Source organism: Chlorocebus sabaeus, chromosome 12 (genome assembly GCF_047675955.1).
Source record: "Chlorocebus sabaeus isolate Y175 chromosome 12, mChlSab1.0.hap1, whole genome shotgun sequence".
Taxonomy (NCBI): Eukaryota; Metazoa; Chordata; class Mammalia; order Primates; family Cercopithecidae; genus Chlorocebus; species Chlorocebus sabaeus.
Genome location: NC_132915.1, coordinates 108311138 through 108325975, shown reverse-complemented (window position 1 = coordinate 108325975; position 14838 = coordinate 108311138). Strand labels below are relative to the sequence as shown.

Here is a 14838-nt window from a genome sequence, read left to right as displayed (position 1 = left end):
GGAGCGGCAAGATGAGAGAGCCCAGAACCAGCCGACTTACTAGGGGGGTGATGGGGAGGTTACTTTATGTCTCTGGGACTAAAAGAGGTCAACAATGGCCTGGCTCCTTCCTCAGTGGGAATGCGGCGTGATTCCCCAATGTGGAGTGCTTAGCTCGGAGCCCAGTTGTGGCAGCTGCTATTCCTAGTAGTAAGGGAAGGACTCACACTTCAATTTGTTCACTCCAGAAGTATTTATTGTAGGCTTCTCTTTGCCCGGCACCGTTCCAGATGCTGGGGCCACAGAAACAAGCAAAACATTCCCAAGGGAGGAGGCGGACATTAGACAAATAAACAGAGGAGAAATACCTGCTAGGACCAAGTGATTTATGTGGGATTAAAATGCCATGGCATGATCGAGTAGGGGCAAGGTGATTGGTTTGGATGCGCTGGCAGGGGATAGTGCTTCTGGGGAGGGCTGATCAGACTTGAATGGAAGCTCAGACTTGAATGGAAGCTCAGACTTGAATGGAAGGAAGGAGCCAGCTGCAGGAGGAGGGGAGGAAGAGCTCTGCAGGGGGGATGGGTGTGGGGCAGCCAGTGCCCATGTCCTGGGCCAGGAACAGCCAGGTCTATTCCAGAAGAGCTGGGGGAAGGGAAACCACTGGAGGAACAAGGTGAGGGCGGGGTGTGGCGATGGTGGTTATTTCAAACATTTTATTACACAGGGCATCTACTTATTGTAGAAAAGTTAGAAAATGCAGCTAAGTAAAAATATTTCCAATGTCTGAAGATAACCAATGTTGACATTTGGGTATATGTCTATTCCAACATTTTAAAAATTACTCTATAAAAACAGGTCTTGGCCGGGCTCATGCCTATAATCCCAGCGCTTTGGGAGGTCGAGGCGGGCGGATCATTTGAGGTCAGGAGTTGGAGACCAGCCTGACCAACATGATGAAACCCCATCTCTACTAAAAATACAAAAAAAAAAAATTAGTTGGGCATGGTGCTGCATGCCTGTAGTCCCAGCTACTCAGGAGGCTGAGGCAGGAAAATCGCTTGAACCCGGGAGGCAGAGGTTGCAGTGAGCCCGGATTGCGCCACTGCACTCCAGCCTGGGCGACGGAGCGAGACTCCTTCTCAAAAATAAATAAATAATAAAAATGAAAACAGGGTCTTAATTGCACACATTATATCACAGCCCTTTCCTCTACGGAATATACCACGAACCCATGTTCACAGATGCTGTCCCCAGCCTCACTGTCAGTGGCTGCACAGTACTTCTTTGAGAGCGTTTGTGCTAGTCAGCCGTCACACACAGACCAGGATTATCGCAGGGTGATGGCCCTGGGAGGGAGATGACACCAGGATGTCGCAGGCTTCTCAGCTGGAATCATAGATTTAATTCACAGACAACTAGCAAAACCAAGAAGTTTTTTTTTTTTTTTTTTTTGGAGTCTCAGTCTGTCATCCTGGCTAGAGTGCAATGGCATGATCTCGGCTCACTGCAACCTCTGCCTCCCCAGTTCAAACGATTCCCCTGCCTCAGCCTCCTGAGTAGCTGGGATTACAGGTGTGCACCATCACGCCTGGCTAATTTTTGTATTTTTAATAGACACGGGGTTTCACCATGTTGGCCAGACTGGTCTTGAACTCCTGACCTCAAATGATCTGCCTGCCTTGGCCTCTCAAAGTGCTGGGATTACAGGCATGAGCCACGGCACATGGCATAAAACCCAGAAGTTTTAAATTGCAGTTCTGTGTACCTGGCCAAAGACATGGAAAAGCTTTATCTAGAAATTCAGGTTTCACCTCCTTGGGTCGGTTCACTTAGGAAGTTTAACCTGGAAGCATAACCCAGATAAACAGTTTAACCCTGGGTTCTTTTCCATAGGCAATTAGGGGAGGCTTCTCTTGGCCTGGCCAAGCCACAGGGCTGGCCTTTGGGTTAGGCCTTCCAGGCGGTGACCTTTACCCTCACAAATCGAGGTTTCTTCCAATTGCAAAGTCAAATCCAGGGTACAATTTGTATCTAATTTCCCTTGGTATCTCTGGATGCAGCCTGAAGTTAGTGCAGATTTGGGAGGGCAGGGAGCCTAAGGGAACTTCTCTCTGAAGTGGCTCTCCTTGGGGAGCTCACGTCCTGGTGGGATTCACCAGACGGAGTCCTATTTGAAGCGCTAGAATCTAAACCCTTGTCTTTGCTAGTCCACAAGTAAGAGCTTCTGATCCTATTTAGAAATTCGAGAAGGAAGCATGGTTTTCCTGGAATGAAAGCTCAGAGGGGATGTCCCAGAGTTGGAATATTCAGGGAAGTCCTCAGAATTGTGCTGGGAAGGCCACAGGTGCGTGTCTCCTGTTGGCCACTGCTGCCTCTATGCTGGACAGAAAGATGTGTAGAAGAAATGAAGAGGGACTGGGCACGGTGGCTCACACCTGTAATCCCAGCACTTTGGGAGGCGGAGGTGGGCAGATCACTTGAGGTCAGGAGTTCGAGACCAGCCTGGCCCACATGGTGAAACCCCGTCTCTACTAAAAGTATAAAAATTAGCCAGGGGTGGTGGAGCACGCCTGCAATCCCAGCTACTCGGGAGGCTGAGGCAGGAGAATCGCTTGAACCCAGAAGGCGGAGGTTGCAGTGAGCCGAGATCGCGCCATTGCACTCCAGCCTGGGGGACAGAGGCCATGAGAAAAGGTGAAGGAAGAGAGGCTGGTTCAGGGCGGGCACAGAGAGGCCAAGAAGCCTGATGTATCAGGGCCTCCCAGGCCTCCCCCCGATGCCTACGCATGGCAGAAACTCAATAAAAATGTGCTGTCAGTATCTCGAGGATAGGAAGACAGAGGTAGTAGGTTGGGGAAGAAATAAAAGGATGGCAAGTGCATGCCCACCCCAACACCAGCCCCATGTCCTCCAACAGCAGCATCTGTTGTCCATGCCAGTTCTGGGAGCATCTCTTGTCCCTGCCAGTTCTGGAGCATCTCTTGTCCATGCTAGTTCTGGGAGCTCCTGGCTGTCGGCTTTCCCACTCATCCCTTCAACTGCCCTCACCTCCAGTCCATCCCTGCAAGAGGATTTTTCCCATCAATTTAAAAAATAAAAATTATCGATGAACAAATCTATCTCAAAAAAAAAAAAAAAGAGTAAATACGGAACACTTAAGAGACCTTCCTGCATTTGGGAAACCGCAACACAGCCCAGTGCTTCCCACCCTGGATGTTGGAGTCCAGCAGCTGTGGGTCTCAGGTTCTTCCGGGTCACTCATCGGCGGATATCGGGGCAAGCTGCCTCATCCGTAAGATGGGGGTGACAGTTATACCCATGTCCCAGGCTTGTCATGAAGATGCAGTGAGAGGTATCCTGTGCATCCTCACAGAGTGCCCGGCACGGGGCCCCTGAAGAGCCAGGGCGCTTTACGAGGTGCCTCGCACAAGAGCGTCCAGAGAGGCGGTCATGCCCCATGGTTATGGCAGGCCAGGGTGTCCAGTGCCTGAACCCAGAGTCTGCCTTTACTAGGGATGGGACCTTGAGAAGCTCGATAACTTCCCTGAGACCCAGTTCCCACACCTATCAAATAGGGGATGGGTGGTGGTTGTGCCTAACTCCTACAAACAGAAGATTACATGAAATTATGTTATGTAGCATGCTTAGCTCGTGAAAAACATTGTAAATATTAGCTGTTTAACAACTTGGCCACTTCTGGCCGGGCGCGGTGGCTCATGCCTGTAATCCCAGCACACTGGGAGGCCGAGATGGGCAGATCACCTGAGGTCAGGAGTTTGAGACCAGTCTGGCCAACATGGTGAAACCCCGTCTGTACTAAAAATACAAAAATTAGCCGGGCATGGTGGCAGGCGCCTGTAATCCCAGCTACTCGGGAGGCTGAGGCAAGAGAATCGCTTGAACCCGGGAGGCGGAGGTTGCAGTGAACCGAGATCACGCCTTTGCACTCCAGCCTCGGGTCAAGAGTGAGACTTAGTCTCAAAACAACAAACAAACAAAAACAACTTAGCCACTTCATCAGAAACATTATCCATCCAAGACATTAGTGTGTACGTCACCCTCCTTCTCCAAACCATATTTACTGAACAACTTGTGGATCTCATCCCTTTGCCGATTGCAAACTGGTCTTTTCATAGGACATATTTGCATCTTGTAATCTCGAGATCAACCCCAAGTACCACAGGCAGATGGTATCTGTGTGCATCTAAACACACGTTGTAAGCTGTGGGAGGCCAGGAATGTGCCTGGCTCGTTCACCACTAGATCTCTAGTTTCTAGGGCAGCCAGCAACTAGCATCTAGGAAGCACTGGGTAAATATTTGTTGAATGAACGAATAACGTCATTTGATTTTCTTAAACCAGTGGCATTGATTTGCACTGAGCTATTCACACTTCCTCACCTGAGTCCTCTCACACCTGAGCACCTGGGAGGCTGGCACCTGGGTGAAAGGTCGTCCCACTGTTTGTCCTTCTCAGTGGCCAGCATTTGCTGTGTCCTTGTCCCCAGTCTGCCCACTCTCATTGAAATGAAGTTCTGATTCCACAATAATATGGGGGGTTTGATAAGAGACTGAGGCCACTGCTCAGACACATGAAGCTTTAGATCTGTGCATTGTGTGATCTGCACATAAGGAAGTCTGGTCCAATCTTACATGTTATCACCATTATGTTGGTCCTGTAGCTGAAAATTCACACTTTTCTGTTTTTAACAATAAACCTTTTCTTGTGATTTTATTTATTTGTTTGTTTATTTATTTCTGAGAGGGAGTTTAGCTCTTGTTGCCCAGGCTGGAGTGCAATGGCGCCGTCTCAGCTCATGCAACCTCCACCTCTTGGGTTCAAGTGATTATCCTGACTCAGACTCCCAAGTAACTGAGACTACAGGCGCCTGCCACCATGCCCGGCTACTTTTTGTATTTTTAGTAGAGACGGGGTTTCATTATGTTGGCCAGGCTGGTCTCGAACTCCTGACCTCAGGCGATCCACCTGCCTTAGCCTCCCAAAGTGCTGGGATTACAGGCGTGAGCCACCACTTCCAGCCTGTGATTTTATAATTAGTGTTTTTCTTAATTGTAGAAATAGTACAGTCTCATTGTAAAAATAAAAATAAATAAAAAGCAGACATATAAAGTAAGGCAAGCCATGGTGGCTTACACCTATAATCCCAGCACTTTGAGAGACCAAGGCAGGCAGATCACTGGAGGTCAGGAGTTCAAGGCCAGCCAGGCCAACATGGTGAAACCCCATCTCTATAAAATACAAAAAAATTAGCCAGGCATGGTGTAATCCCAGCTACAGGTTGAGGCATGAGAATCGCTTGAACCTGGGAGGCAGAGGCTGCAGCGAGCCAAGATCGCACCACTGCACTCCAGCCTGTGCAACAGAACCAGACTCCATCTCAAAAAAGGAAAAAAAAAAAAAAAAAAAAAGCCAGGGGCAGTGGCTTACGCCTGTGATCCCAGGACTTTGGGAGGCTGAGGTGGGCAGATCAAGAGATCGAGACTATCCTGGCCAACATGGTGAAACCCCGTCTCTACTAAAAATACAAAAATTAGCTGGGTGTGGTGGCACACGCCTGTAGTCCCAACTACTCAGGAGGCTGAGTCAAGAGAATCGCTTGAACTCGGGAGGCGGAGGTTGCAGTGAGCCGAGATCGTACCACTGCACTCCAGCCTGGTAACAGAGCGAGACTCTGTCTCAAAAAAGTAATTCAGCAGTGAGAAATCTTGTCCCTATATCTTTATGCTTGCACAAATATTTGCTTAAAAGAGATTTCTGAACCAAGACACTTGGCTCCTCTGAGCCTCAGTTGCCCCGTGTATGCATTGAGAATACTGTTTACTTTGTAAGATGATATAAGGTAACAACGGTAAAATATTTAAGGCAGTGGTATTTGATGAATGATAGTTTCGTTTGATTTGAAACCAGAATGCGTTAAACCCAGCTTGGCTACTAATTGATAACTTCATTTTAAATTAGGCCCCAGTTAAATATTTTAGACCAAATGAACTTCCTTTCTTTTAATGTGCAGTTGGCCCTTCTTTCGTTCTTGAAGCTAAGACTGTTTGAGTGCTCTCCTCACATGTGGCCCTCGGGCTTCTGCAACCTTTCCCACCTGGATCTATTCTGCTGCCTCCATAAGGCATTCTTTAGACCTCATTGTTTGCTTCATTTGACAGCACAGTGTCCACTGCGCAATTAAGGGGTGGAAGCCAAACCCTACTGTCATGTGCGTTTGTGGAAGAGAAAAGTGATGGATGTAGCCTCCCTGTTGCACGAGTCGGAATCTCTATTATCATGTGATAACAGTATTGACTGACTAAATTGGGTAATTATCACGTGCCAGCCTCGACACTAAGGCCACGGGTTAGCGCTTTTAGTCCTCCTCACCTATTGCCATCCCTGTCCCCTTAGATGGGGAACCTGGGGCTGCCCTCGACCACACAGCCCTGGTGTCTGCAGAAGGGTGTGAGCCTTGATCCCAGGAGTGCAGACCCCAAAGCCCCAGCTCTGGCTGCTGCCCAGGCCCTACTCACGAAAGTGGGAGTAAAAGAAATTCTTTTGTAGGTGTCCACGGGAGGATTGAAGGTGGTAACCACAGGGCTTTTCATTTGTTTTGTGTGTGTCTGTGTGTGTGTATGCGTGCGTTTGCTTGGCTCAGGTGAATGCCAGGCTTTGGCTTGGAAGCGAGAGGAGAGAATAGAACCATCTCGGAGGACTGACTGGTTGGCTGCGGGGCTCCGATGGTCTCACCCTGCTCCCCGCAGAGCGCACTGGGATTGCTGGATGAAGGCAGCATCTCCCTAAACTCAGCATCTCCTTTGCTCCAGCTGGGAAGTCAGCCACCTTTGTCTCCTCTGTCCTTCGGCTCACAGAATTCTGGAAGCATCCTCTCTTCCTGAGCACCAGGATAATTTTACTCCTTCTTGCGGAGGATGCATTTGCTCTTCTCTGCTGATTTCCTTCCAAACATACTTCAAAGAGCTGATGACAGCTTCAAGTTTGGGTCCAAGTTTAGGCCGCGTTTAAAGAAGTTCCCAGTGACCGCCTTGTATGGATGGACAAAGTCAGGCCTGAGGGAAACTCTTAGCTTGGGGATTGTCTCAGGTGGACTGTCCTGAGGGACCCCTGCACTGGGGACATTGGGTTTCAAGGGCACAGAGGGCTTGAACAGTACAGGGGGCTGTGGACCTCCCCTCTATTCCCCGGAAAAAAAAAGGGATCAGGGCCCCAGTGCCGCCACGGTCATGAAGTCAGCATCCGGAATTAGTGTCCTGAAGAGAACGTAGTAAAACAAAAGGCGATCGCAGGCTGAGCCTTTTTAATCACCTAATGGTCCAGACACCCGACTCTGGAGCTCAGGTTTCTGCCGGGGCCCAGCTCGGGCACTGTAACTACACCCAAGTTTGGCCGGCCTTCTCCACATTACAGCCGCGACACGGACGCACACAACTGAAGTATTTGAGAACAATGAAATATGTATGGCTATCTGTGACAGCCCCGTAAAGTCGAGCAATTAGCCGTGTAATCCGAGAGAGGGAGCCGGCCCTGGGCAGCCCGCGGTTCCCCATTAGTTAAATGCATTTTGTACGTCCTCATCCCATCAAATCAACTAACACTTCCTTTAATTGGTTCATGAATTATACAGCCGCCCCGCATTATAATTTAATCGCCTGTAAACATTCATAGGGCCCCACCGTAAAGCGCGTCGCGCTCATTAATTCGTTAATTTCAGCAGATGGAAGGGGAGATCGGATGAACGGTGGCAGAACAGAGCGCCTTGGGCAATAGAAGAAGGGGAAAAAGGTGGGGGGCCGTTTAGGTTTTTTTAAGGGCTGTCAGAAACTCAATCTGTGAGCTGTCAGCAGCCCGGACCCGTCTCCACCCCCTCCACTCCGCAGACTGCGGGAAGTGACTGGCGGATTCATATGGAGGCTTGTCAACCGTCTTTAAACATCAAGCCAGCGGGTAAACCGAGCCCAATGTAAATTAATTCTTGTCTTACGGCCCCCCTTTCTCTGTCCCCATGAATATTTCATGGCGGGCAGCATAAATATTAATTCTAATAGCTCTGCACAGTGGTTATTATTTCTGTTTTATGACAAATATTCATAAAATATTCAGGACCCTTTTTTAGAACATTTACACACTTGATTGTGAATTTTCCCAGTTTCCTGGGGACACTGTAAACATATTGGGGTTCTCTTGATGGACTTTTCCCCCTTAATTAATACCACTGGTTATTAATATTTAATCAGATTTAGGTTTTTCCAGAAGCGAATCCTATTAGATTAGAGGGCTGAAGGGTATTTTTTTCCCCTTCGGTCTGTAAAATGGGAGATTTCTGCTATTATGAGACCGTTTCTCTTTGACACCTGCGTGATCTGACAGAGGATGACCTCCTTGCCTTTTTATTTTGAAAACAATATCTATCCTTTTTTTTTGGCACGTGTCTATTCTCCTCTTACTTTTTAGTGGAGAGCTCTGGCGGCAACCCAACTTACTGTAATGAAATTCTTCAGAAGATGCCACTGCAATATTTATGCAAGGATTTAACATAATTTTGGAGTAATTAAAGTGTGGGTTTAACAACCACGGTGGCAGATTCTTTAGGCAAGGCAGCTGTGACTGGGGACGAAGGGTCTTTTGGAATCTGTGGAATTCATCTTTAGTCCTGAGAGACAGCTGTGCCCGGTATCCTTAGGGAGGCACATTGGAGGGTGGGAGCCAGAACACCCGCTACGTAATGGGGGACACGGGGAAGTCTGAGGTGGGGTCTCGCACACCCGGGAGAGTGGGGGCATGTAAGCAGGGTCAACTCCAGTCCCGCCCGCTAGCCAGCCTGAGTCCCGGTAGGTTCACTGCCCGTTTCCTGATCCTCACTGGAGACTTCAGGGGGGCTCTGCCAACTTCAGGGAGCAAAGCACGATTATTTTACATCTGAGAGCTTCGCAGAGCAGCAACGGAGCGACCTAGATTCAGCTGGCCCTGGAGGCCAGCCTGGAGGCAACTCTTCACCTCTCAGAGCCCGAGTCTTTGCACCCTCGAAATGGGCACGATCACAGTACCGGGGTCGTGTACTTCTCACGAGGATTAAATAAGACAGCACGTGCATGTAACGTGCTTACTACCAGTGCCCGGCAGGTAGGAAATATCAATAAAACGCTTTTGGTGCTGATTAATGGAAGGCAAAGGATTAAAATGAAAACCAAGAAGTAAAACACTTGTAGACAGAGGGATTCGTGGAAAAGCTCCAGCTGCAGAAAAGGTTAAAACACAGGTTTGTCTGCAGCACGTTTATATAGATAGATAGATATTTATATAGCAGAAAAGTGAGGGCTGGGGAATCTGGCGGTGGGTAGCAGCGGTGCTGTGGCAGAGGAACACTGGAATGTGCTTATGTAACTTTTCACCAGAGACAGATTTTAAAGCAGCGCTTGTCACTGATGGAGACTGACTCTGAGGAAGGAAACCTCAAAATTAGCACACCTATGCATGTCTCCGCTCCCCCGTTTCCAGTGACCAGTGACAAGGAGATGCACTTGTCCTCCAGGTGACCCAAAGATCCCGGACCTGCACACCCTGCTCTCAGACCCGTGCCTGTGGGGCCACCCGATGGCAGGTCAGGTCGCAAGCAGAGACACATGGGTAGGCCTCCATGACAGAGCATCTGCTGTGTTTCCCACCTCGAATCTCTTCCACCTGATCTGTTGCAGGTGGAGAAAGATGACATTGACTCCAGCTGGCTCTGAACGTGGGCCTCACAGAGCAGCCCCGGGGAGCTAAAGCTACACACGCAGCCAGGGCTTGTGGCTTGAGCCAAGCAGTGGGAGGCCAACCCCCCGTCCCCACCTTATTCCTTGAGCGGAATCACAATGGAGTGCTGTGACCAAGGGCACTGACACTGGAGAAGCCACCTGGGTTTTGAGTCATGGCTCCATCACTTCTGGCCGGAGAACTTGGATTGGTTGCTGAACTCCTCTGTCCCTCAGTTCCCTCATCTGTTCTAATGACACCCCCTGCCTCTCAAGTTTGTGATGAGGATGAAATGGCCTCACGGAGGCCTAACAGCAGAGCGCTGGTGTGGGGGCCCACGTGGGTTCCGTGTTGTTATTACACACTAAGGCCTTGTCAGGATGTGATCTCGGGAAGCAGATGCTGACGCAGGGTCAGGAGTGAAGAGGAGTTAATGGGGAAGGCACACCTGGACCAGGAAAAGAGCCCAAAGTCAGGTTGGTGAGGAGCTGTGGATCATGACGCAGACCTGGCGCAGCCCCTGACAGCCCCTCGGAGGGCTGCGATGGGCAGAAATGCCAGGCCCTGGTACCCCTGTCGTGCTTAGTCTTTGGCCAAAGATCACCCCAGAGTGTGACCTTGGCTCAAAAGCTTAGGTTAAAAACCCATTGGTTGGCCAGCACAGTGGCTCACGCCTGTGATCCCAGTACTTTGGGAGGCCACAGTGAGTGGATTGCTTGAGCCTGGAAGACCAACCTGGGCAATATGGTGAGACCCTGTCTCTACAAAAAATGTTTTTTAAAATTAGCTGGGCGTAGTGGCATGTGCTGTAGTCCCAGCTGTTCGGGAGGCTGAAGCAGGAGGATTGCTTGAGCCCGGGAGGTCGAAGCTGCAGTAAGCTGTGATTGTCATTACACTCCAGCCTGGGCAACAGAATGAGACTCTCTCTCTCAAGAAAAAAAAAAAAAGTCCAAGTCCATCAACTGGTGGATGCATAAACGAAATGTGAGAGATCCAAAGAATGGAACCCTGTTTGGCTGCACGAAGAATGAAGTTCTCTGATCCATGCAACAGTCTGGATGAACCTTGAAAACATCAGGCTAAGTGAAAGCAGCCTGGCACACTGGCCCTCGTGGATCTTCTGTGTAATTATGTGTTAAGTGCTTTCTATGGATCGTCTTATTTAATCCTTAACACAATCTTGTGAAGTCCACTTTCTTTTTATCTTAGATGGAGACTTGGAGAGCCGTGTATTGTGAAATGTGCAGAATAGGAAAATCCGTGGAGACAGAAAGTCCATCAGTGCTTGCTTAGGGCTGGGAGCTGGGGAAGGGGAAGTGACTTCGTGGGTTCAGGGTTTCTTTTTGGAGTGATGAAAATATTCCATACTTAGATAGTGTTGATGATGGCACAACTCTGAATATACTAAATCCATTGAATTAGACTCATTACACGGGTGAATTATAGCTCAGTAAAGATGTCAAAACAAAAACAAAAACTAGAGCTCCAGACCCTCAAGATGCTTCAGCTGGAGGCTGTGGTAACCACGCTCCTTACAGCTGAGCCTCAGGCTCTTTCTGGAAGGGGGATCTGAGTGGGGCCTCTCGGCACCGGCCGTACCTCAGGACGTAGAGGAAATGTTCAGCAACCCAGCTGTTTTTTGGGGGCTGTTGCTGACCAATGGATCTTGACTGGTGTCCAAACAGGGCCACTTCAGTGTTGATCGGTGTTGACTAATGTTCCCACTGTCAAGCTAAGTGGTTGTTAGAGCTCTGAGTGCCAGGTAGAAGGTGCGGTGCAGTGCCCAGCGAAGATGATGGGTTTCCAGGAGCATGCAGGAACTTTGCACTGACTGCTAACTCCCAAGTGTGCACAGGCGTGAAAGAGCAATGTCGGGGGGGATTCGGACACAGGCCCTGCCTGGAACCAGGAGAAAGACCCTGCCAGAGTTTTTAAAGTGTGCTCCTGTGCTCCATACCTGCACCTGAGAGCTGCTGGTGCAGATGGTGCCATGACCTGGCACAGACTGGCTGGTCTTGCTGTGGTTGATTCAACTTGCCTAGGGTATCCCAGGAAATGAGGGAAAAAGGCACTCCCACCCATGTGGCAGGGAAGGCTGGGTGGCCAGGTGCCACTTGGGAACAGCCAGATGATAGTGAGGGTCCTCAGGCTGGGGATGGGACCCCCAGGCCCACCATCTTCTGAGAGTAGGACAAACACACCAGATGCCACCTCAAAGAAGTCTTCTGGATACTAGGATTGGTCAACCCTTCTGCATCCGCACCCATCAACAAAGGAGCCAAATGCTTCTGACAAGGAGTGCAGCCCTGGAGATGAAGGTGACCATTCATCAACCGCATTTTCCAAGGCCTGGGTGGGTTCCTCGCCTGGGTCCCCCATGCAGGTGAGGGATGCAGCCCCAGAGTAGGGTGGGGGAGTGCTCAGCTCTAAGACTGCAGGAGGCCAGAGGTGCACAGGTCTCTGTTCATCCCCAAATCCAAACTGGGAGCTGACCAGAACCAAGTCTCACCCATCTCAGCTGCCCATTCCACTGCGTAGTCAGGAACCTTACTTCTTCCCTCTCACCTCCCTAAAAATGTCTGTTCCTTGTCTCACACCTCTGGAGAAGGCTCAAAGCAAGGAACTCAGCCCACCGCACACGGTCACTAAGTGCAAGATGAGCTCCTTGTTGGAGAGAAATGGTACCCCCACGTGGTTATGGGCACGAATTTGGAAGCAGACTATCCTCGGTTCAAGTCTCTACCCCTTTTTAGCCAAATAACCTTGTGCAGGCATCTGATCTTTCTGGACCTCGTGTGTTTGCTCATGTGAAAAGTAAGCATCATCCATAATCACTCATTGGGGTGTTGTGAGGATTACAACACCCAGGAAGTGCCTGGCTTCAAGCACAGTGCCTGATAAAAAGTGGCCATCTGACTAGTACCCTTGTTGGTAAAATGGGAACAGTAATCCCTGCTCCACCTTAGAGGGCTGCTGTGGCAGGGGCGTGCTAGAACTGGCCTGCACCAGCTCCTGAGGTCCGAATGTGGACTTCTCTTCCGCATTTAAGGACGGCATGCGGCAGCTTGAAATTGACTAGATGATGGGGATATTGGCAAATGCTACAAATCAGGGGTCGACCCACCTCACTGCCAAAAGCTGGGTTACCAGCATGCCACTGTGTGGGAACCAAACAAGAATGCGTGCTTTGCCCTGCAAGGTAAGGGCCTTGTTCTGCCGCTACTTCGTAACATCCCCGCCATCAACCTGCCCTTCCTCCCCCTTGGGGCCTGGACCTGGTTTACGGAAGGCAAGGCTGTTGCTGGTGGTACACAGGGTATTTCTCTTTTCTTCCTGACTTCTATGTTAGTAGAAGTTGACTTTTTAAATTTTATTTTAATTGTTTTTAGTGAGAGGGTCTCACTATGTTGCTCAGGCTGGTCTCAAACTTCTGGCCTCAAGCAGCCCTCCCTGCTTCAGCCTCCCAAGTAGCTGGGATTATAGGCACAAGTCACTGTGTCTGGCTTGAAGTTGACTTAAAAAATGAAACAAAACAAAAAAAAACTCTGACTTGTTTCTCTTTACAAAAATCATATATTATATGTTGTAAAAATTTTTTAAATATATGGAGCTGAAAAGAGAAAGTAAAGATAAGCAGGAACAGTCTTTTTTTTTTTTTTTTTTTTTGAGACAGAGTCTCTCTCTCTCTGTTGCCCAGACTGGCATGCAGTGACATGATCTCAGCTCACTGCAACCTCTGCTTCCCAGGATCAAGCTATTCTCCTGCCTCAACCTCCCAAGCAGCTGGGATTACAGGCATCTGCCAGCATGCCTGGATAATTTTTTGTTTGTTTTTGTTTTTTTTGAGACGGAGTCTTGCTCTGTCGCCCAGGCTGGAGTGCAGTGGTGCAATCTCGGCTCACTGCAAGCTCTGCCTCCCGGGTTCATGCCATTCTCCTGCCTCAGCTTCCTGAGTAGCTGGGACTACAGGCACCTGCCACCATGCCCGACTAATTTTTGTATTTTTAGTAGAGACGGGGCTTCACCGTGTTAGCCAGGATAGTCTCAATCTCCTGACCTTGTGATCCACCTGCCTTGGCCTCCCAAAGTGCTGGGATTACAGGCATGAGCCACCGCGCCTGCACCTAATTTTTATATTTTTAGTAGAGATGGGGTCTTGCCATCTTGGCCAGTCTGGTCTCAAACTCCTGAGCTTGGGTGATCCCCCTGCCTCGGCCTCCCAAAGTGCTGGGATTACAGGTATAAGCCACCATGCCCGGCCCAGAAATAATCATTCTTAATGTTGCATTATTTTTCTTTTCTATACATTTTTTGAGTGGGATCAAACAGTATTTTATATTGCCTGATATATAACCTGATTTTTTAAATTAACAATATGTCAGGCCAGGCATGGTGGCTGATGCCTATAATCCCAGCACTTTGGGAGGCTGAGGCTGGAGGTCCGCTTCAGCCCAGGATATTCAAGACCAGCCTGGGCAACATAAGGAGAGTCTCTACAAAATTAAAAATTAAAAAATTAGCATACCTGTGGTCCCAGCTACTTGGCGGACTGAAATGGAAGGACCACTTGAGCCCTGGAGATAGAGGCTGCAGCCAGCCACAATAGCTCCACCGCACTCCAGCCTTGGGGGACAGAGTGAGACCCTGTCTCAAAAAAAAAAAAAAAAAAAAGTCATGAACATACTTCTGTGTTGTTTGTTGTAATAGTGTTCACCAATGAGCAAGTGTGTCCCCTGGATTACTTCCTTTGGAAACTATCCTTGGCTCAAAGGAGAGGTTGCCCAAGGGAAACATCCCTGAACTGCCCCTCCCGTCCCAGTCTAGCTAGAAATGGACAATGGTTTTGTTAGAGTACCAAACGAGTGGTCTGAACAAAGTATCATTTGTGTTATTATGAATGTTTGAATTTACCCTGAGCTATAAAGGATATATTTATTGTGATCAAATTGTACTGACCAACAGAAAAGGAGGCACTCGGTTTTAAAACTTTTTTAAATTAAAAAAAAAAAAAAAAAAGAGTCGAACAGTCATTGGGAATAGACTTGAGGATGTGAAAACTGCCCATGTTAAGATACTTAGGCTGGGCTTGGTGGCTCCAAC

At 49.0% G+C, this 14838-nt stretch overlaps 1 protein-coding gene across 4 annotated transcripts in view; it reads left to right on the top strand.

Moving 5' to 3' along the window:
* The window catches only part of AK8 (adenylate kinase 8), a 155530-nt gene that overhangs the window by 125738 nt on the left and 14954 nt on the right, over window positions 1–14838 (top strand). The window lies entirely within an intron of this gene.